This window comes from Bombus fervidus, chromosome 3 (genome assembly GCF_041682495.2).
Source record: "Bombus fervidus isolate BK054 chromosome 3, iyBomFerv1, whole genome shotgun sequence".
Taxonomy (NCBI): domain Eukaryota; kingdom Metazoa; phylum Arthropoda; class Insecta; order Hymenoptera; family Apidae; genus Bombus; species Bombus fervidus.
This window is the reverse complement of record NC_091519.1, coordinates 4391488-4412754: the sequence shown is the minus strand read 5'-3', so window position 1 is coordinate 4412754 and position 21267 is coordinate 4391488. Positions and strand designations below refer to the sequence as shown.

The window sequence follows — 21267 nt, the reverse complement described above, 5'->3', positions numbered from 1 at the left end:
AAATTAGTAGCGCGCCTGCTAAACATACCGTTAGCTTTTTAAATAAATATTATCATTATCGATGTGCGTTCAAGATGAATCAAGGCAAATCTTGGTTGTGAGTAAGTCGAAACAGGCGTGTTGTCTCATACGAAACAAGATAATTTTCATGAAAGCAATTCAGAACAGATAGGAAAATGTAGGAAAATTTTATTTATTTAAAAGGAGAAGTTCCAAGAGGAAAATGAAAGAAAATACAAAACGCAAGCTACGAGTGGTTACACAATGACCAATAATATTCAAAAGATAGAAATAACGAATATTGCTTATATAATATATTGCCAAAATAACGAATAATTTACTTAGTGATTATATTTTATGGAATCGTAAATAGTAAACGTTAAATGTACCCATTTAATGTACTTGTATTCTGAACGTGAACACTAAATGGAGAAAGGGCGACGCCGTTTCAAAACGGGACCGTCCAAATCAAGCATAAATTTTAGCTCGTCAATTAATGAAAGTTAACACGAAGCAAAGAAAGGGTAGAGAGGAGTTGTGCACGAGCACTCTATGCATCCCTTTTCTGGTCTTTCTGAATGTTTGTTCATTTTTTCCGCTCAGTGCTTGCTCCCTGTGTCTCCCTTCTCCGACCTCTAGCCCCTCTATCCCTTCTACCGTAACCTCCCGCTCCTTCCTTGAGCCGGAGTAAGGACGGGCATTGACCTCCACGCGGTGTATGGAGCGCTGCACCGAAATACATCGTTGTTGCTCGCACATGCGTCGCCTCTCTCGACTTCTCGCTCTATCTCTGTTTCTCTTTCTCACTCGTTTTACTCTGTCGCTCGCAACCGTGTATATAGTGTATAGTGTGTATATGGTACACCGCCTCTCTCGCGTTCCTTCTTTCTACCACCCCGTGCTTCGTCTCCCTTTCGCTCTCTCTAGGGATACATAGAAAAACCACGAAGGGCGTGAACACGCCGAAACTGGATTCCTAATAATAATAATAATAATAATAATAATAATAATAATAATAATAATAATAATAATAATAATAATAACAACAACAACAACAACAATAATAACAATAACAACAACAACAACAATAATAATAATAAAATAATAGTGACGTGTCTGGGTCCTTTCTAAGCGAAGTCGATGTACACTTGTTTCACCATTCCGGCTATGACTATTTTTAGCGCCCACAAACATTTCGGCCAGTGAAAATATAAAACGGAACGCAAATACTTCTCTCCTCGGCGGACAAGGATCGACGCGAAAGGTTTCTCGTAATAGCGGTCAGGGTGACTCGAGTTTCGCGCCATGTAAACACGTTGCCAGCGTGAAAATGACCGGAACGCTTGTGACATGATGACGTTTCACGTTCACTTTGTGGCTGTCAGTTACGAAACACGCGGTGGTCTTCGTTCCTGGGAAGCAAGGAACACGACATTTCGGACCTACGCCAACAAAACACACCGTGTCTACGGTACAAACGGTAAAAAAAATAAAAAAGAGAAATGATAGTTGGCTCTTAACTTACGTAGACAGAAATATTTCACTTGGTCAGGTTTCGTGCATTCGTTAAAAGAGCGTTACGAGTTCGGCAGCTGCTGGAGCGGGTGGGTACAACAATCGTTGCATTATGGACGCCGCGACTACCGAAAGGCCGGGTTCAACGGCCTTTCGATGCACTCCGAAACTCCTTTCCTTCCGCTCCTTCGCCCTCCTTCTACGATCGATAAAGCCTGACCGTGAAAACGCGACGAATGTGCACGACGACGCGACGTCCAGTCGATTCTCAGACCCCCCTCTTCCTACACCGCCCTTCCTCGTTCTCGTTCCCACTTGCGCACGCCACGTTTCTAACCTTCTTGTTCACTCGTTCTCTCTTTAACCTCCTCGTTTTCCGTCTATCTGTCACTGTTTTACTCGCACGTGCGCTGTGTGCCGGCTTTCGCCGACAACTGACAGCCGTTCGGCCATCTCCGGTGATTCTCGTCGGTTTTTGGCTGTGCAGCCGGTGTAACATCGCTGCAACGTGGTTTCGCGAGTGTCAATTGAAATTTTTTCTTGATTATCACTTTTCAACGAAAATTACCGTTGCTATTGGACAGCCAAACTGATTCTTGAATATCATCAATCGGCGTGAATCAAGGGAAAGAAACAGGCGATTGAACCAGCCAATTCGTGTGTATATAGGGAGTGTGTTGACGGACGCGGCAGGCAACGAGGTGGACTGGGACAGGTCAAGGACCTGAACTGTAACGATACAAGAGCAAATCTTACACTCTAATGAGTTGTAGACAGGAATGGCGTTTCATCGTGTCATTGACGTTTGCTCAAAAGGGTTGCTTTTTACACGAATCTGTAATGACACTGTCGGGATATGCCAAACACTAGGCGTGCCAAACAGTGAAAAGTTACATTGCGAAGCTGCTATTGTATAATTCTCAATATATATATACGTATGTATAATCCTGAAGCAGGTGTATTTTATATCAAGTAACAATAAAAAGGAATGAATTACCCGATCCCCCTTTATCAGTGTTATCGTATGTCTGATAAAAATAATTTATTGCGTTATCATCGACAAGCATCTCTTGTCAACCTGAAAGCATACCACGTAATATTCGTTAGTTCGTCGTGCGATACGCATTAAGTTTTAAACGGTCATCGTATATTCCATAGAAAATGAATTAACCAAGTCCGTTATCTTTTGTTTTGCATTTGATTGTTCCATATTTGATATTATTATATATTATGTACCAGATCTTACCACTTAATGCGAGAATCGTTTTCGTGTCAGGTTAGGGCAGCACAATTCGACTAATGCTTATAATTGCCCGATTGTGTAGCCGCTTAACTCCAATAATTTTTGCCAGAGCTAAAGGGGGAAGTCCGTTTGAGGGGGTTTTATACAATACATAGTGGCTCTTTATCAGCCTGCTACGATCTTCAGAAGTATGTATTTCGTAACCACCAATATAATTATTGTTCTCTATACATCCGCGATGCAATCAATGCAATCAATGCAATCAATGCATCACAACATCTAACGATTCTCTCGCATCACATGCTTTTCTGCGCATTTTAAATGTGTGTCGTACATTACCGTATTGCGAATTGGTTTATTCTGTCGTGCGTAACATCAGTTTTTTCATGCAAATATATCCTCCTTACTCGGCTACTTTTTGTGTTTGCTGTGTAGAAAGCTTCATTGAGGCAGTTTGACCAAGGTTTTTAATGAAATTTTATAAACATTTTGTCAATATCACACCAAAATTCTGAAACTACGATACCGACAATGCATGATAAATCAGCGAGGCTGTCTCAGGGTGAGCCGATTGTCGGTTTTTTTTGGCGAGATCAAAGGTGTCTCGCAGTTCCAGCTATATACAGACAGTGCGATGCATGACTCCCAAGGCAGCATCGCGGTTCTACCTTGAATTCTCTGTGCATAGCTTAGAATATATCTCCACGCTGAGGAAATAATGTACAACTTTCTACAGATGTTTTAATAAGTACCGATTTGCCGTACGTATAAACTAATTTAATTTCGTCGTCCGTAATAAAGTCATATGTCACAACGAAATCTATTCAAAAGCTCGTTAACTGCGCCCCAGACCGATGACGCCATTTGACAGACTTGGGATTCCAAATAGTTTTTATCGAGCGAAAGCAAACTCTGATCATCTCACAGCAAGATGAGGTGTGTACCTCATAGTATGTTCACCTAAAAATGATATCATCCTTGAAACCCGAAAAAGCTGTGGTCGTCCCAAAGCCCAAAAATGGTCCACTAGTAATTGAAAAAAATCTGGTATAGAAACATATGGACAACAGATAATGTATACGACTTGCATCGTAATGCACACGTGTGCACGTGTTGCGTGTCTTATCGCCATTTGAGAATCGTTACGAATATTGTACTTGCCAGTCTATCGTTTCTTCCATGCACTCTGTGGCCTACGCCACGCTACGCGGTCTAGGCTAGATTCTTGCGTAGAGCAAAGCGAGAGAATCGCGCCACAAACCGTGACTGTAACAGAGATAGCTAGCGCTGAAGCAGTGGGGAGGGAGAGAGATTCAGCTCCATCTGGTGGAGGTGCATGGCGATATTGGCTCACCGTGTATACGTACACGGATCGGCATGGGTGTGTGGCCCATGTGCACACGAGTCCGTATGTCGGTGTACGTGCGTTCCATAGCGTAGACGGGTCGTTGACCCCATGGCGTACTCTGCGCTACACGTATTCCAAACTATACAAAACACAACGTGTCTCGGTAACGCTTTACAGACCGTTTCGAATTTAATCTGACGCTAGTGCGGTGTGCATGCGCAATCGCGTGGTCGCCACGGAGGAGCACGCTTGTCTAGCGGTGTCTAAGGGAAGAGGAGAGAGAGATAGGACTGAGAGAAAGAAGGGAAAAAAGAAGAGAGATTTAAGACGCGAGGGGCGAGAGAGACGATCGATCGGTTACAAAGCGACCGTAAGATAGTGGGATTGGCTCTTGACTCTCGAGTACGGAATGGTTCCAAGTCGTATCTCACGCAGGCCAATTCGTGGATTCGTTCGCCGGTTTCCTGATCTGGGAATGGACATTAACTATTTACTCTTTACATGCTGCGCGGTTCTGATTAGCGAGAGGACACGATCATAGTGGGCTGACGAATATCGACGTCTTATTGCAATTGTGTTATATATAAGACACTAACTAGTTTCAATTCCTCCTTGTTGTTTGGCAATTTACAATAGTAACGAGAAATTCGTTTACAAAGGACATAATGAATTCAATGATAAGTAAAAGAGATAAGAGATAAGTCGAATCTGATGTCGTAAGTGTTTTAAAACAATTGCATACATAAGTATAGCGCGGAACTGGAAAGAAGACTGGCGTAAGGAATGCGGTTCTGGTTGGTTATTTTGTACGGATCCAACACGGTAGGCAAAGATAATCACGTCTATTGGCCGAAAGTGTTACGTATATAAATAAAACAAAATAGCAACGCGTGACGGCGAACGATACAGAAAAGTATACCTCTCTTGCTCTTAATCATCTTTCAAGCTCTGCACTTTTAACTGGATACATACTGTTACTAAATAGAATAATTAATTTTTGTTGTCTTGTTAGTCAGTTAATACGTTCAAATATGTACCTATTTAGAATTTATGAGTATTTGTTACCTAATAAATACTTAATAGATAAAAGTGTTCAGAATGGAATGAAAAACAGGAAGATATGCTGATTTCCAGTTAATTTTGACATTTAGTAACCACAGGTTCGTTGTAGATATGGGAAATAGATTAGAGAAACGATAAATGAGAGAGATGCTCAATTTAACACTGGTGAAATGCGAAATAATCGACACCGAAGTAAATGAAATATTCCGGTACGTATTATTTCGTCGTATTTTATGCAATAGCAAATATTGCTACAAAGGAGGGTGATAGTTGAATGTTTACGAGTTCGATATTTGTATGTGAAACAGATATTTAAAAATTTTGAGTAATGTTTGAAGCAACAATTTATAAAGTCTTTTCACTAAAAATATTTCTTTCGATAAGGTATATTTTTGTTTTAAATTATCTAAGCTCCTCCTAACCTGTCTTTTTTTCATCAAATCGTGACGGTGGTTTCAAGTCCTCTGCCCTGTATACGTAGACGCGGAAATGAGAGCATTTAGGTACTAATCAGTCGCACGTGACTTTCTCTGGCTCGCGCACGACAGTTTCATACGGCAGAGGCCACTGACGCTCGCTTTCTATAATTAATCCTAAAACCGTTCGAACTACGAGGCACGCGTGTCAGTTTCTTATCTCGAATCTGATTAAGAGACAGAAACGTTACGTTTTCGTCACCTCTTTCTACGAGTCGTTCTTTCGTGAACATGTAAATCCGTGTTTGACCGATATTCGATTAAATCATCGTTCCTTTTTAATCCTTTAATTGATAAAGGTGGCTATTGTCAAGTGAATGATATACATGATTTTCAAATGATGTACATACACGAGTTTCCGATCAAACATAATTTTATACATTACGAGGATATAATAATCATATGTTTTATATTAAATTCTATATTATAATGTGCGTGGTTGCCTTTAAAATAATTCCCTTTCCCTTAATTTTTATAGTCACCTTTAGGAAGAAACAGCTTAATTGAAATATCGAGGACTAAGCTCACTACGAAACAAAAGTTCTGTAATAAAATAATGCTCAACCACATAACAACAACATAATGAGACAATAAAGCGTTGCAAAAATACAGTGCACAGCAATAACAATAAAGAGACAGCCGACATAACGACCAAGTTAAATTTACGAAGAAAAATCGAAGACGAGGCGAATTCGTTTCACCCACACTGTCTCGGATATTATCCATGCAAAAATAGAGTTCTAATTCGGCGCAAAGTCACGAGTCATTAGTAAGGGGACAATGCCGGGAAGTGTAAAAATTCGTGTGACCGTGGAACCAGAAATTCCTTGAGACACCGTTATTAATAGAACCCGTCGACGCGCCAAAACCACGCTGGAGAAGAGATAAGTCCTGTCGCGTTGGATGAAAGCGGCTGCATTTCAATTTTCACCGTGACATCGGCCTCGACTCGATAACGAGTCATGTATGCCGGGCAAACTGATGCTGAAGACAGATGTAACCATCGTGCTTTAATGCTAGGTTTATCGTGCTTTTCACCGATGGGCAAGACTTTCTCTTGTTTTCTGTACAAAGTAGGGGTTTCGTGAGATTATTGTGAGATTTCCGTACAATTAATTTGCATATCGAAACATCATACCGTCTGATTGATATGAAAAAAGATATTATCAAAAACGATTTATCCGCTTATTGCTGCAGGTACGCAATCAAGTCGACGTTTTACTGCAACTAACCGGGAATACCTTGAAATCGGTATCTTTTGTTTTTCTGCCTTGACACTTTGTTTCTTAGAAATTCGATAATATTGATGACGATCATTACGAGAAGTTCTTGAAATTTAATTTTTTGTGGCGTGTATAAATTTAACAAACGGATGAAAAGATAGAAAATTAGATTCATAAAAAATTTTTTAAATGCATTCGATGATTTGACTTTTAAATATTTTTGAGTATTTAATAAACAACTTTCAGAACCATCGTATCTACATGCAAACTAATCACGCAATTTATCCCTACTTACACTTGCACACTCATATAAAATTGGCTGGCTATTAACTTTATTGTAATTTTCGTTATTCAATATTTTGGCTTTATTTCAATAAATTTATCAAAAATTGGAAAAAGAGAAATAATAGAAATTTTCTTATTATGACTTAATCTCGTGCGTTTGAGTTGCTATCAAAGTAAAATGATTACGGTCACGGATGAAACAATTACTCTGAACTATTCTGTCGTTTACGAACGTAAGATAGTGTAAGAGCTATCGGGGAATACGTGTCAAAGGCCGGCCCTGACCGGTAGCACAGTGGCGTGCGGACAATCGTTGGCGTGTACATAGCAGAAATTGACGGTTAAGAAAGCCAGGCTAAATCATATCCTGTCATAATTGCTCGTAGTTTAACCTAATTCCTACCAGACGACCTACGCGACTACCTACCGACCGGCAGATTTCTCAACGAACTTCGAACCCTTCCTTTAACCCCTTCAACGTCGTCTGTACGCTTGACTAGTGGTCGTTTGAAATAGATGTGTTTATCGATTAGGATGCAAAACGCGAAGGCCTTTGAAATGTTCCAAATTATATTTTATTGTTATAAATAAATCTTGTTTTTAATTAAATTCATAAATGATTCCTGACGTTGATAAATTTGTAAGGTATTGAGATACTAAATTCAGCTTTCTACTTTGGCTTTTTCTTTGTTATAAAGCTGAAATGAACAATTTTTAGGATCAAGCTTCTTCTTTAACCGTGCTTATCATTTTTGGTGCACTATTTTCATGTAATTCTTCAACTTGAAGAGTTGGAAATGGTAAAATACATTGAAATTTTCGGTGTCCGGGGGTTAAATTCGTCGACTTACGTTTGGTAAAATAACCTCGGGTCGTCTCGAATATAGGTTATGCTTTTAAGGGGTCGATTTTCGAATACGCTCGTCATCGAGGCATATTTTGGAAGTACGAAAGACGCGCTGACCCTCGGCGTCTATCAAACTCTCATATCCTTCTTCCTCTTTTTCCTCTTCTCCGGCGTGTTCTCGAGCGGTTCGAACGGAGAGTGACAATCGAACTGCGGAACAATGGCACTGATTAAAAAAAAAAAAAAAAGAAGGAGGGTCTAGTCCTTGAATGCAGTTGGTCGCAGGGTAGGTTGTTAGGTTGCCAAGCGACAAACCGTACGTTGACCTACCCCATCGTTCGGGGCCGAGTGTAACGTGTACATCAGCCTGGCACACGTTGTCATGGATACTGCGTAGCCCCATAACTGGAAATCATCTTCTTCGATATGGAGATGGTCGACGAGTGTTTTTAAATGTTGGGAAAACGGAGAAGTATCAGCGTTTTTGAACAGAATCAGCCGTATAGTTTTCTAGGCGGCGCGTCTCCGTTGCGTCGAGATGAGAAACGATACTCTACGAGGATGAAGATTGGATTTTACGAGAAAGAAGAGTGGCTTAGTTTCGTAGTTCGATTGATAAATTGGTACTGTGAGGATACAAGATCTGAGATGGACTAATTTGTAATTCCCAATACATATAGAGATCTTCACTTCTACCATTTCTTCATTGTTCCACTGTCAACGGCTACTCATTGAACGTTGAAAAATCACGACACTATTTCGATACCAAATGAAAATGGATAGCATGTTATCCGAGGCAAATGAGTCCTAAATTAATTACGCGTAAAGGGGAATTTTCCGGCAGATTTAACTTTTCTTAATTCAATCCCCTCGTCGAGAAACCGTTCATTGTCCGAGTTTTCGAACTCTTTTCGAGTTTTTCGACCTGAAATTATCCTCACTGTGTAGGGGTAACCCCGTCCAGCCAAACACGTGAATATATGTAACTCCGCTCGTATATTGTATAATGCGGCAGACTACCGGTCCGCCAGTCGTAAAACGGGTGCAGCGGCATTCCGCGTGCCGCTACTGTCGGCTGTTTTCGTTCCTTAATTTTCGTTCGCATAAGATGCCGCGCAACGAGAAGAAGGTGTCGGTCGTTATGACATTGTCTGACCTATAGGTCAGAAGTAGCGCTCTGTTTTGCGAATTCGTTTATGGTGTGGGTCGACTTATTCCCTCGTTTATCAGCAGATTGATACTTTTCCTTCCTCTTTCCTTCTATGAATGGTTCGCGAACGACTTGAGTCAGGAATGCGGATGAGTTGATTTTTCGATACTTGGATATCGTAAAGAAAAACATTCAAAGAACATTATTTTCTCTGATTAACTTCTTCTAGATTAGTCTTACAAACATGATTTTTAGGGATGGTAAATTCATGGAGTATGTTTCATTTGTACTGTCAATATAGCAACACGATCGTCTAATTGTACGAAACAATATTACAACATTATCACATGCTTTCACGATATATCGACTTGTTGCGTATTTCACATGCTGATTGCAATCTATGGAGAAGGAACGTCTGCAACCACCAAAGGACAGACGTTAATTGCGAATACTAATTTCCTTAGCGACTTTTTGCCGGCAACCTATTCTCTCGGTTTGAAATTCAATTTATTCACGATGATTTCTATCTATCGAGACAAAGAAACCCTTTCTCCATTTAACATTTTAATCTTGTGTCCAAACCAAACGTTTAAAAAACGATTTATTATATTTGTCGCAACTTATTTTACATGGATTACACAATAATCCATTTTATATAGGTATGTATAATTCTGAAACGAATTTAATGTAAAATATGCTTCATCGACAATGTGAATTTTCCTCAGAATTTATCTTTTTTTTTTCACAACCTATACTGAAATCCAGCGTAACACTAGATCTATGCATAGAAACAAAATAAAAAAGAAACGAACAATATCGTTAATTGTAAATAATAAACCAGATCAGATAGTAGAAAATACTTGTCGAATAACCTTGTCAACAAAATTCCTATATGGGCTTCCTTACACGGACTGCATTTCCCATATAGAAAATCTAAAAGCCAAAGAAGCCAATATATTTGAAAATAGCAAAAAGAAGGAACAAGACGCAGACGAAGAAAAAGCAAGCAAGTAACCAGTCGATAGCCTGCGCGATACGTTGCACCAGGAGACCGAAAGGCGTTTGGTAGTTGGAGTTGGTCGGGGTTCGTTGAACCCAGGAGCAATGGGGTCTTAAGGGAGGGCCGAAGTTCACGAAGCTTCTTGAGAGCATAGTCCCGATTCATTAACGGCGACCACGTTCATACGTGTCTCTGGCTGTAGCGCGGCACTGGTGGGCGGGGTGTGTACACGGCGTACCGTTTTGAGGGTCACGTTCACAGCGCAGCATCCCCCGTGACGGCGTCGCCGATTCGGTGGTTGCGCGAGGTCCGGGCCGTAAGGGGTGTGAGGGACTGGCGAACTTGCTGGCGCGATCCTCTAGGCCAGAGGGTTGGCGAGGTGGTCGGGAGAGACGAGCTGCCAGGCCAGAGGAGAACGAACTGCAAAAGCAACGGTTTGGCGACGGGCAGGGTGGAGGCAAAGGGGTGGAGATGCACAGCTGAGCCGCCGGTCGATGCAACTGCACGCGAACCCCTCCGATACACACACAAACACACAGAGCCGATTCGCTCTCGCATCCCCGTCTTTTGCTCTTTCACACTCTCTTCTCCTCTTCGTTCGATCCTCGAAACCCCCAACCTACGGCTCCTCCTCTCTCTCCCCCTCCCCCTCTCTCTCGCTCCCTTCCTCCCTCTCTCGCGCGCGCGCGTTACCCCTCCATTCTCTCCGCCACCCTCGGTCAATGACCTCCGCGAGGTAACGCACCAACGATTCCCATTCTCTCGCGTCCTCTTTCTCTCTCCAGCCCTCGCTCCCTCTTTCTTGCTCCGCCTCCGAGCCATCCTCCCTCCCGGCTCCGCTCTTCGTTCTGTTCCTTTCGGCGCTCTGCAGTTTGTTTACATCGGTGCAGGACTTTTAATCGCGATCGATTCTTGCGTCCCGTCACTGGAATTCGCGTACGCAAATCACGAGTCACGACAACGATCATGACGACGACGAGCATGATTGCCATCGCGATCTTCTTCGTTGACGTTGAATGACAAAGAGAGGGTGATTCGACCCCGATTTGACTAATCATTACCAGTGCCACCTCGCAGTCTCCGACTTCCAACCGTCGCGACGACCACAGTAAGGGAATCGACGATCGCGTCGGCATTCTCGGGAAGGGGAAGGTGAAGGAACGGAAGCAGAACGAGGCTGGATCTACCGGCCGCCAGGGACAATGCGTCGCTCCTTAAAGTTCTAGTTCGGCAACCTGCGTCGTTGAAGTTCCGACAGAGAAGCTCGCATTGCATGCTGCACGTTGCATTTTGGATCCTTACGTCGTCGAGGTATGGTGAGAAGCTATTCCGATCGTAGGGAGTAATTGCTTTTCTGTCGAGATATCGCGAAAAAGATCTGGTAGAGACGACGCAATAGGACTTGAATAGATAACGCTGCATGCGGTGCTGATGGCAAGTTGCTCTTCTCTCGATGATTTGTGTCAATAGGCATTACAGTAGTTTATTAACCCTTTCGACTCTATGGACGTCTATGTACATTAAGTAAAATCTATTCTCTTGGTCTATGAAGGCGTACATATATGCGCTGGGAAAAATTCCATCACTGTGGTTTATATAATACTTGCGCGTGTTTAACGAAGTTTGTTCACTTATTCATGATTATTATTTCAATTCGGCAGAAACGTGCATCGTGGTTAAATCTTCTTTGTAATTAAAAAGTGAAATGTATTTTTATTAAGGTTTTCTGGATTTCTAGAATGAAGTGGCTCTTTTATATCCTTCATTTGCTAAGATACAAAAGATACGTATTTAGTTAATTACTTTGAAAAATATCTTTCGTGTACTTTTTCACGATATCTTCGGAAATAATAAGCTTTTAACTTGGAAAGGACAACTTCGTAAGAATATTAAAGTTTCATGTAAAAGGCGAAGTTTCTTTCCTTTTTGTTCGTTTAGCCTTTGTATAAGTCTACGCTTTCACGTGTTGCCGTTTTGCATTTAGTGAAATTGAGTTGTTACGCAACTGAACTTGCTTGCTAAAGAAGCTATTAACGAAATGCAATTTTTGTTTAGTTTTTATTATACATTCATCACCGTAAGTGATGTCTGTTTTCCAGAATCATTGTCATTCGCAACGTCTCTTATTTGTTAGCATTTAGAAAAGAAATCTCACGAAATTGACTTGAAATCTACTTGAGTTTAAAAAATATGATGGTATTTGTATAAGTTGAAGAGAAATCTTGAGTATCTTTCAAACTCGAAGATAGTGCTAAAACCTATTTCGCTGCAAATAAAAACTTTTATTTTATTATATAAGTTATATATCAATGTGTTTCATAAAATTATTGTTTGATGAATTTCTTAAAAGATTGTTACAATCTGCAAATTGACATGTTTGATCATTTCTTCTTCAAATGTAGATAATAATCATTATCACACGCAGTCCACTTTTTCAACGTTTCTTAATTGTAATATATTAGAAAGCTTAAATGATTATTACCCTCGGTAGAATCGATCAATTTGTCTTGCGAATTTGATTCATGGATACGTTTTCCAATTACTATGGCTAGCAATTCGATGATCTCTGAATAAAAGAAACGAGAATAAACGAAGGAAATAAATCCAAAAGAGTCCTCCCTATCCCGCGCTTTAAATTGTCGAAACAAAGGGGAAGGAAAAGGAAGACTTTCAAAAGCCGGTCAAAAATAAGGCCGTCCGCAGGGTTACGGTCCCTAGTTAAAGATTCGATTCTCCGCATCGACGTCAATTTGTCAAAAGTGTTTATTCGTTTCCCTGGTCGAAAGACAATAGCGGGTGATCAAAATCGTAAATACGGCTTTTCATAAAAACGCACAAGACGGTAACGAAACATTTTCTTTCTCCATCCCTCTTTCTCGATGTCATTCGTGTTTCTCAGTCCCTTTTATGCGACTCTTTCCTCGACTGTGTTTCTCGAGATCGAAATACAGTGGTTAAGGGCGGTCGAGTCGACTACGTTAGAAAAGCTCGATTGATGCCAGGAAAGGTATCCCCAGAGGACATGTCGATTTCGATGTCTTCCTTCGTGAGTTCACCTCCGCCGCTAGTTTTCTCTTCTTTCTTTGCGTTCAACCGTTTGCTCAAGCCATGATCGAAACACCGATCCATTCCACACAATCCGCTATCTTCGATGAATTATTCGTTCGTCCGTAGGCCATGGTCATACAAGAAGGATTAACAAGATTCGTAAAAACGAAAGGCGTGTATTTGAAGGTCGAGGATAATTTCTCTGCGATAGGAAAAAGATGAGTAGAGATTGGATAAGAGAGCATGAATGAAATTTTGAATTATTCTCTATGCGTCTTAGCATAGTTTTAAGAAGTCATTGAATATATCGAACATATAAACTTGCAAAAAACAATGCCGACATTAGCAAAGATAATTTATATTTCTTTGTTTCGCTATAAAGAAACTGATAAAGTTGTGGAACAAGTTGTTAACATTCTTCGAGGACAGTTCATTATAGGATCAGGTCTTTAACCTGCATATCTTCTGTAATACTTACGGCTAGGTCGCAATACCGACATGCTTTTGTCAACTGATAAGGTGAAGAGCTGTTGAATTGTTCGCCGACCAGATATTGATAACGAAACCAAGTAGCTACGCTCATAGGATTCTAATATCGCATGTAACTTAATACGAACAAGGAGGAAAGCCAGCAGAGAGTCACGAACACGTATCGCGGATAAAAGGTTTCAAGATGTTCCTGGAACAGCAGCTTTCGCAGATCTATATTACGATTAAGGTTAACGGAGCAAGATGTAATTCTCTGTAATTGAAAGTTCCTTCGATTATAAAAAGTAATAAGGTTTCTACAAATTTTTTCTACATTAAAACGAAGCAGATAGCATAATTATCTTCCGTTTCATAAGATTTCTGCCACGAATTTCTTAGAATATATTATAATCGATTTCCAAAATTTCCACGAAATTTTCCTAAATCGAAATAAAGCAAGTCAACCATTTTCTCTTTCGTACAGCTTCTAACGCAAATTCATCTATTTTCCTCGTGAAAATTGTATGAGAGGCTTCCACGAGGATACTTTAAATCAACGACATCCGATCAAATTACAACGATCGTTGATCCCTTAGCTCTCTTGGCATGACGTTATTCGTGCCACCCTTTACTTTCTATTCAGTTATTCACAGGGCATAAAACAGCTTTATTTCCATAAAAAGTCATGAAACAAGATTTCACGGAGTTAGGAGCCGATAGATGGATCGCGTTTTTCTCCACCCGACAAAACGTCAAAATGCAACGTTGTCGGATTTCTGTCGCAATTGTAAACCCGGTCTTTCTTTTTTTATGTCCCTCCAACTTAAGGTCGTGAGTGCGAGGAAGACTTCGAAGACGAAACGCTTGAAAAACGCGGCTGTAGGCTGTATGCGAAACGCTCGAGGAAACTACGACGTAATACCTTTCGTAGCTAGAGAAAATCGTTGTTCTTCTCAGTCCTGTACTTCCTTTCGATGGTCTTCCCTGTTGGACCATGTCGTTTCCGCGAAAAACGGCGGTATAACTTTTTAGTCACCGGAAAGATCATTTTTGCTTAGTTTCACGCCGGCCATTGCGACTCGGAACAATCAAACCGTTCTCCGTATTTCAACTTGTTTAAATCAAATTCGGTGGTTTGAAGGAAGGGGGGGGGGTTATAGAGTATTTTGAGAAGAATTTCTTTATTCAAAGGTCCCTTGTATGGTGGGTTAAGAGCTTCCTACGATTAATTTTAACAAACGTTCCAGTTTCAGAACACGTCCGAACAACAAATCAGACGTATATAACAGTAGCAACGGGAAAAATTCATAAAACATAACACCTCTACGTACACGTGTACTTTTACTCGACAAACCGATCCGTACGATGCTTTGTCTCGAGCTTCTATTACAATAAAGAAACGAGTTCTTTAAATCCATTCATTTCCAATCGTCAACTGTTCGCCATTGCTCGCGACTCCTAACGTGCAGAAAACACGAATCTATCTCAGCATCCAAAGCCCTGAAGCCAAGCTATCTATCGTACCCTGACCATCCCCAAGCTGTCCTCTTTTCTCTTCGAAAGAAAGCATCTTCCCACAACGAACAACCAACCCATCTACCCCTCTATCTACTACTCTCTGTCTCAATTCCCTCCTTTCGATTCGTTGGCGAAGTTCGTCGCCAGACGAGGTCGAAGAAGCAAGACGGAAGCGGTTAAGGAAGCCGACATAAGCAAAGACGGTTTGCGAATAAAAAAAGAGAGAAAGCCCTCGAACTGGCCGTGGTAACCGGGCCCGGAGCAGGAGAACGGAGAAGCAAGACTCAACGATACGGAGGAGTGCATGATCCGCGGGATAGTTGAAGGGGTTGAAAGAGTAGTAGGACGAGAGGGGAGCAGGTAGGAGCTGGGGTGCGGGGTTGGGTGAGCGGTGTGCATTGAACCCAGACCGGTATCGAGCTGCCCACCCATCCACCCCTTTCTCTCTACCCCGTCCTCCTCCCTCTCCCTCTTTCTCTCTCTCTGTCTCTGTCTCTCTCTCTCTCTCTCTCTCTCTCTCTCTCTCTCTCTATATATATATATATATATATATATATATTTCTCCCACCCCCTTTTTTCTATAGTCACACCTACACATCATCTAACTTGCACGTATATAACAGCATCGAATTGGTGCGCCGCTGTTGCTGCTGGCAGCAGCAGCCGCTGCTGATGCTGTCGCTCACTGTATGTATGTCCCGGACCTGCCTCAACGCGAGTCGCATTGCGCAGCTGGGGAGTGTTTACTATTTTCGCGCGTGCGCAACATTGCGACCACCCCCTGATTCATGCGTACGCGTGACAACGGGTCGGATGGAGGTGGAGGTCGAATGGAGATGGTGGATGTTGGTGGTGGGTCCGGGCCGGTGGCAGGGATGACGCATACGAGCGTACGCTCGCGGGCCAGTAGGTGGGGGCATGGGGAAGATATATAGGAGAAAACGGGGAAATGGTAGCGCGGTAGCGGGGTCATAGAGGAGAGGTGCAACCACCGTCTTCTCTCGAGGTGGGGACGGTCGAGTGAGTGGCCACGTGGTGGGGCCGGACGGTGCATTTGACGGCGAGGTGCATTCCAGGTGGGGAATTCCCCGGCGACGTTTTATGCCACGTAACCTACACCCTGCCTGCCTGTCTGCCTACCGTGAGTGCAACGGTGCAGCGGCGGGAGAGAAAGTGCAGCGGATGCGACGACACTGGACCCCCGCGAGGGTCGAACGATTAATGATCGTTCTACTCCCCGCAATTTCTCCCTTCGATGTTCCTGCTGGTGACGTTGTCCTTCCTACTTCCACTTTCTGTTCCTACGTGGGATCACGAAGGATCGCTTTCTTTAGATAGGCCTGGTGTCGACGATTTGGTGGTGGATTTGGATGAGATTAGGATGCGTAATGTATGTAGCTTTAGGAATTAAGACTGTATCGGCACTATTCGCTTGCAAATGTATTATTGCTGCAAGCATATCTGTGATAGTTTAGACGTTCTCTTGTCTTTCTCTTCATTCTTTTGTTTCGAAGGTAAAAAAGAAGAGTACTGTACAGTTTATGAACATTAGCAATGGAAATCAGTAAGTATCTCGTTCCAGCGAGTACTTTGAAAAGAACAAGTATGTTTTAAAGTAAATTCGAACACACGTAAATCGATACACATCTAAATCAAACTGACCTCAAACTAACGTGGTTATCTGGTGTTGGTATTTTGGGATTCGTCGATCTTGTATTTCCATTTCTCATTACTCAAACATCGTGCATCATAAATACACTAGAAATGAACACGCCACGTATAAAAATATTCGATGTATGTAAGAAATTGGTTCTACAATATAGAAGTAAAATATAAAAAGTATCTGCTGATCTAGTAGCGCAGGTAACGAAGGTATTAAAATGTAACTGGGTTAGTTTTTCCTCAGATGCATAGTTAACGAGTAAAAAGGCGAACGACATTTCATATGCCGGGGTTAAGAGTCTGAAGAATGTCGCCGGGGTTAACCGCGACCGTTCGGCCGTCTTCGAAGATATACGTCTTAACGTTTTTCCGCACCGCCTAGCCTGGTCGAGCGAGCTTTACAGTCTTTAAGGTTTCCCGCGTTCAAGGCGAGAGAACTGGGCGTATCTTATCGTAGCCATGCATCGGCATAGTGCGCGGCTTGGTTGTTCGACGAGCCGTGAAATTGTCGACGAAAGCACGATATGGTGTCGATCGACGTTCAACGGCTGCGTTTACGCGGCCGAATCGACTAATACGACTGGCACGACGGTGAAAGTGAATCGAGGGAAGGCGAAAACTGTGAAGGGAAACGAAGAACCGTTGTTGTAGGTTCATTGACGCGTGAATATGTTTTGTATCAAAATGTAATGTCCGTATAGTCCTTATATTTCCTTGAAACATTATCTAATATTTGAAATGTTGAAGAAGAAAAGAAGGATTACGAAAGGATCGCTTTGTCCCCATACTAGAATTTAAAAAGTTTTCGTGATTTTTACATTACGGTATGCGAATGTACATTAGTATGTATAGTTGAACGCATCTGCAGACTACGCATCGTGGACTACGAGATTCGTCTTTACGACATTTAACACTGCATCTAATCGTTTTGTAATTGTACTATTCGGGACAATTAAAGGATCGTTTGATGGAATGACTTTACCGACCAGTGAAGTGAACAATGTCTACTTGGAAATTGCTTGAGTATAAATATACATATGTTTAGCTCGATAATTTCAAAGATGTATTATATGTATTAGATATTTTTTGTAATATGGGTAATATCAGTTGTACCAGTATTTCGACATGTACATATTTACTATTGTACTATAGATAATCGTGGCATTTAAAAAATTCCTTTATTTTATCATCCCAACTCCATCTTGAACTCTGTATTATCACAAAATTATTCTAATTCTTACCTATAAAAACACATGGAATGTAAATTGTACCACAAGGAGTAAGAAGTTAGCTTCTCGGAAGAAATGCTACCGTAAAACTCTATTTACAGATTTCTCTTCGAGAAAGATCACATCGAAATTCTGTCACGTAGATGCACGTACTTAACACCCTGTGATCAGTGGCTTTAACGCCGTCTGCCGTCAGGTGTGCACCAAGGCTATCATAAAAGGAACAACAGAGGGAACAACAGAAAACTTTTACCACGCTCGTCACGTTCATTCGACCCTTCTGACTATCATTCGCAATCCATGAAATCTGAAACTAAAGAAATTTCGATACAATGTACGAGTATGGTACAAATTTCCTGATCTAAAGTTTCGTGGCTGTCTAGGAAAAATGTCACGGTCAACGGATCGTTATTATTACACTTATTTATTTTTGAAACCTATCGTTGTTCAAGTCACTTGAGTCGAATTAACTCGACTTCAAATTTGTATTTACACGAGTCAAAATGACTTGAAGCCATTCTACATTCAGGTGGTCAGATTTTAAGCGAATATGTAGTGACATATGTAATTAGCATATTACCTAAAGTCAATTCGAGTTAGGAAATCGATGTTAACAACCGGAGAACTAGGAACGACATTGCTAGATATAGAAATTAACATAGAAGAAAAAAAATCCTTAATAATTTTAATAGTTCCGCGAAACTGTACCATAATTTTGTAGAATTTATAATTCTTTTGAATCTAAATTGCAATTTTAATTTGAAACGTGTTTGCGCGACTTTTTCGACTGGTAGATGGTGGATCGCGTGTTTCCGAGGCGGGCGTTAAAAACAAGCCAGCGTTACATAACCGCCGCGCTCGCCACGTAGTCCGACGACCTTCCTCTATGGAAAGGATGGATCTGAAATAGCAACGACCCGAATATGGGTCAGCATGCATTGTGGCGCGACCCTCTTCACGCAGAGCGCCGCTGCAGCGCGCACAAGCGGCTTTTACGCTCGCAAAAATAGACGCTTTGTCAGACTCTCTCTCTTTCTAGGCGGCTCGGCGCATCGCGCGACGATCGCGCGATTGTCTGAAATCGCGGCTCGTTACTCAAATGGCCTTTCTCGTTTCCCGACTGTGTCACGCAGTTTGTACACATTTTTCCACTGTCTTCGTTTCTCTTTCTTTCTTTTTTTTTTTTTTCTCTTTTTGAGTTTCCCTTATAGGAATGGAACGGCAATACGCCCACCGTTAAAATGATATCTACTAAAATTTTATAAAACTTGCAGTTTTCTTCTAAGTTACCGTTGTAAGTTACCGTTACTACCATCTAAGTTTTTATTGTAAAGTACATTTTATTACCAATTTTCAATCATGTAAATATTAGCTGCTTGGTAACAATTTACATTTTTGTGAAACATTATAATTAGAAACCCAATAAAGTCTTTTACTTGTGATATATGAATAAGATATATAACGGATATTGAATGCCATTTTCCCAGTTATTGCGTTAAATGGATCAAAAATCGCTACGTCAGAAAATGATAAAACGAAGTGAAAATTGAAGCACTTGGTTCGCAAACAACGACAGATTCTCAGACTGCTATTTCTCGTTGCGTTCGTTTGACTAGAGGAAGCTTCTCATGTAGCAAATCGCATGCATTTTCACGTACTAAAGACTCTTTAAAAGTCGTGACATATCGAATGAAACGCGGGCAAAGAAGAAGAGGAAAGGGAAAGAAGGTAAAATGAAAGAGGATTGACATTGTAAAGACGAGGCAACCGAAAATGCATCTCTGATCGAAGTAGGTCGCAAAATATTCTATTACTCGGTAGAGTTATTCGATTTCGATCCTCGCGTTTATCGCATATAACTATCTCGTTCGGTGTTATCGGCGGAAAGCTCTTTCACAATCATGCTTTGTACCTTCTATATGTTTCGCGAGTTAAAAATTATACAACTAGAAAATATTTCAAAGTTCTTGCCATCTAAATGCTATGATTAGAAAGATTAGTAATATTATGTATGTTTTGATATTCAGATAATCTATAAATCTGTACGCTTTCGATTTCAATCACAATTGTACTACCAAGATTAAGAATGCATGAAACAAACGGATAAAAGAGATGATACATTTTCAGATTCGTTTTGATATCCACAATATTGATATCCACAATGAAGTCAAATGTCCAAATTGATACGCAAAAGCAAAAAATAGTATGGAGTGATTTGTGTAATCTGTAATGGATTCACCTATCTCTTGTTCACCGAAATCAGTTAGATCGAAGAAGAAAACAGACGTTCGCCAAAAAGTTGCCGAATTTAATTGGTTTAACTTTAAGTCTGTAAATGTACTTGCCGTTCATAAATTATCAACGACATCCCGTTCTTATCATGTGGAAAGTTCAAAGGGATACGTTTCGTCCTCGCTTCAACGAATCCACGACACACTTTTACCATCCCAGAAAATTCCCTGTAGTCGTGAAAGAAGTAAAGTCCTGGTATTCGAAGCGGAGATATAGGAACAGAAAGGATAAAGGGAGGGGAACGGTAGTTGTATTCGAAGGAAGGACTCGCGTAGCGAAAGGACAGAGAAAGCGCAAAAGAAAGAGCTCCTCCAAGAGATCTTCGATAAAAGACTCGAACTCTGGGGGTGGATAAGCGCGCCTATAGCCAGTTAGGGTAGGTCGCGGTCTATTTTTACGTGTGCTCGCCGTACTCTCGAGTTTTATCGATTCGAAATTCCACTGAACCGTACGTCACCGTTGATAAACAGGTTATTTATCGATGCGAAGATTACACTTCGCGTGAATCTCTTGATCCCTTACCGATCATTATCGTCGATTGAATTGAAATTTAATTTTTTACACGCTGCGACGTGTAACGTTCAACGGAAAGGTGATAATATTTCAAAATTGGTTTCAATTTTCTTTTCTACCGTCTTTTTTCTTTTCCTTTTTTCTCGGGATAAAGAAAGAGAGTGTGAGGGCGGAGAATAATAATTTCTAACTATTTACCATCGCTAATCGTCAATTACTGATATTATTCTATTGTATTCTAGAGCGCTCGTTGTTTTATTTAACATTCCGCAATTTCGAAACAGTATCTGTGATCTAAAATTTCTGTAAATTCTCTGTAAAACCTTTCTGTTTTTCGTTCACACGGATCGTACCGTCCTGTTCATTTCACTGGTGATTTCCCAGGTAA

General features: G+C 41.1%; 1 protein-coding gene and 1 long non-coding RNA gene across 4 annotated transcripts in view; one reads left to right on the top strand and one right to left on the bottom strand.

The window, feature by feature from the left end:
• Positions 1 to 21267, top strand: part of Hr4 (nuclear hormone receptor 4) — a 148538-nt gene that overhangs the window by 30603 nt on the left and 96668 nt on the right. The window lies entirely within an intron of this gene.
• LOC139985276 (uncharacterized) lies at positions 811 to 1994 on the bottom strand. Its single transcript, XR_011799377.1, has 2 exons — positions 1526 to 1994; positions 811 to 976 (listed from the first exon to the last, which is right to left on the bottom strand). It is a non-coding gene; the product is annotated as an uncharacterized lncRNA (long non-coding RNA).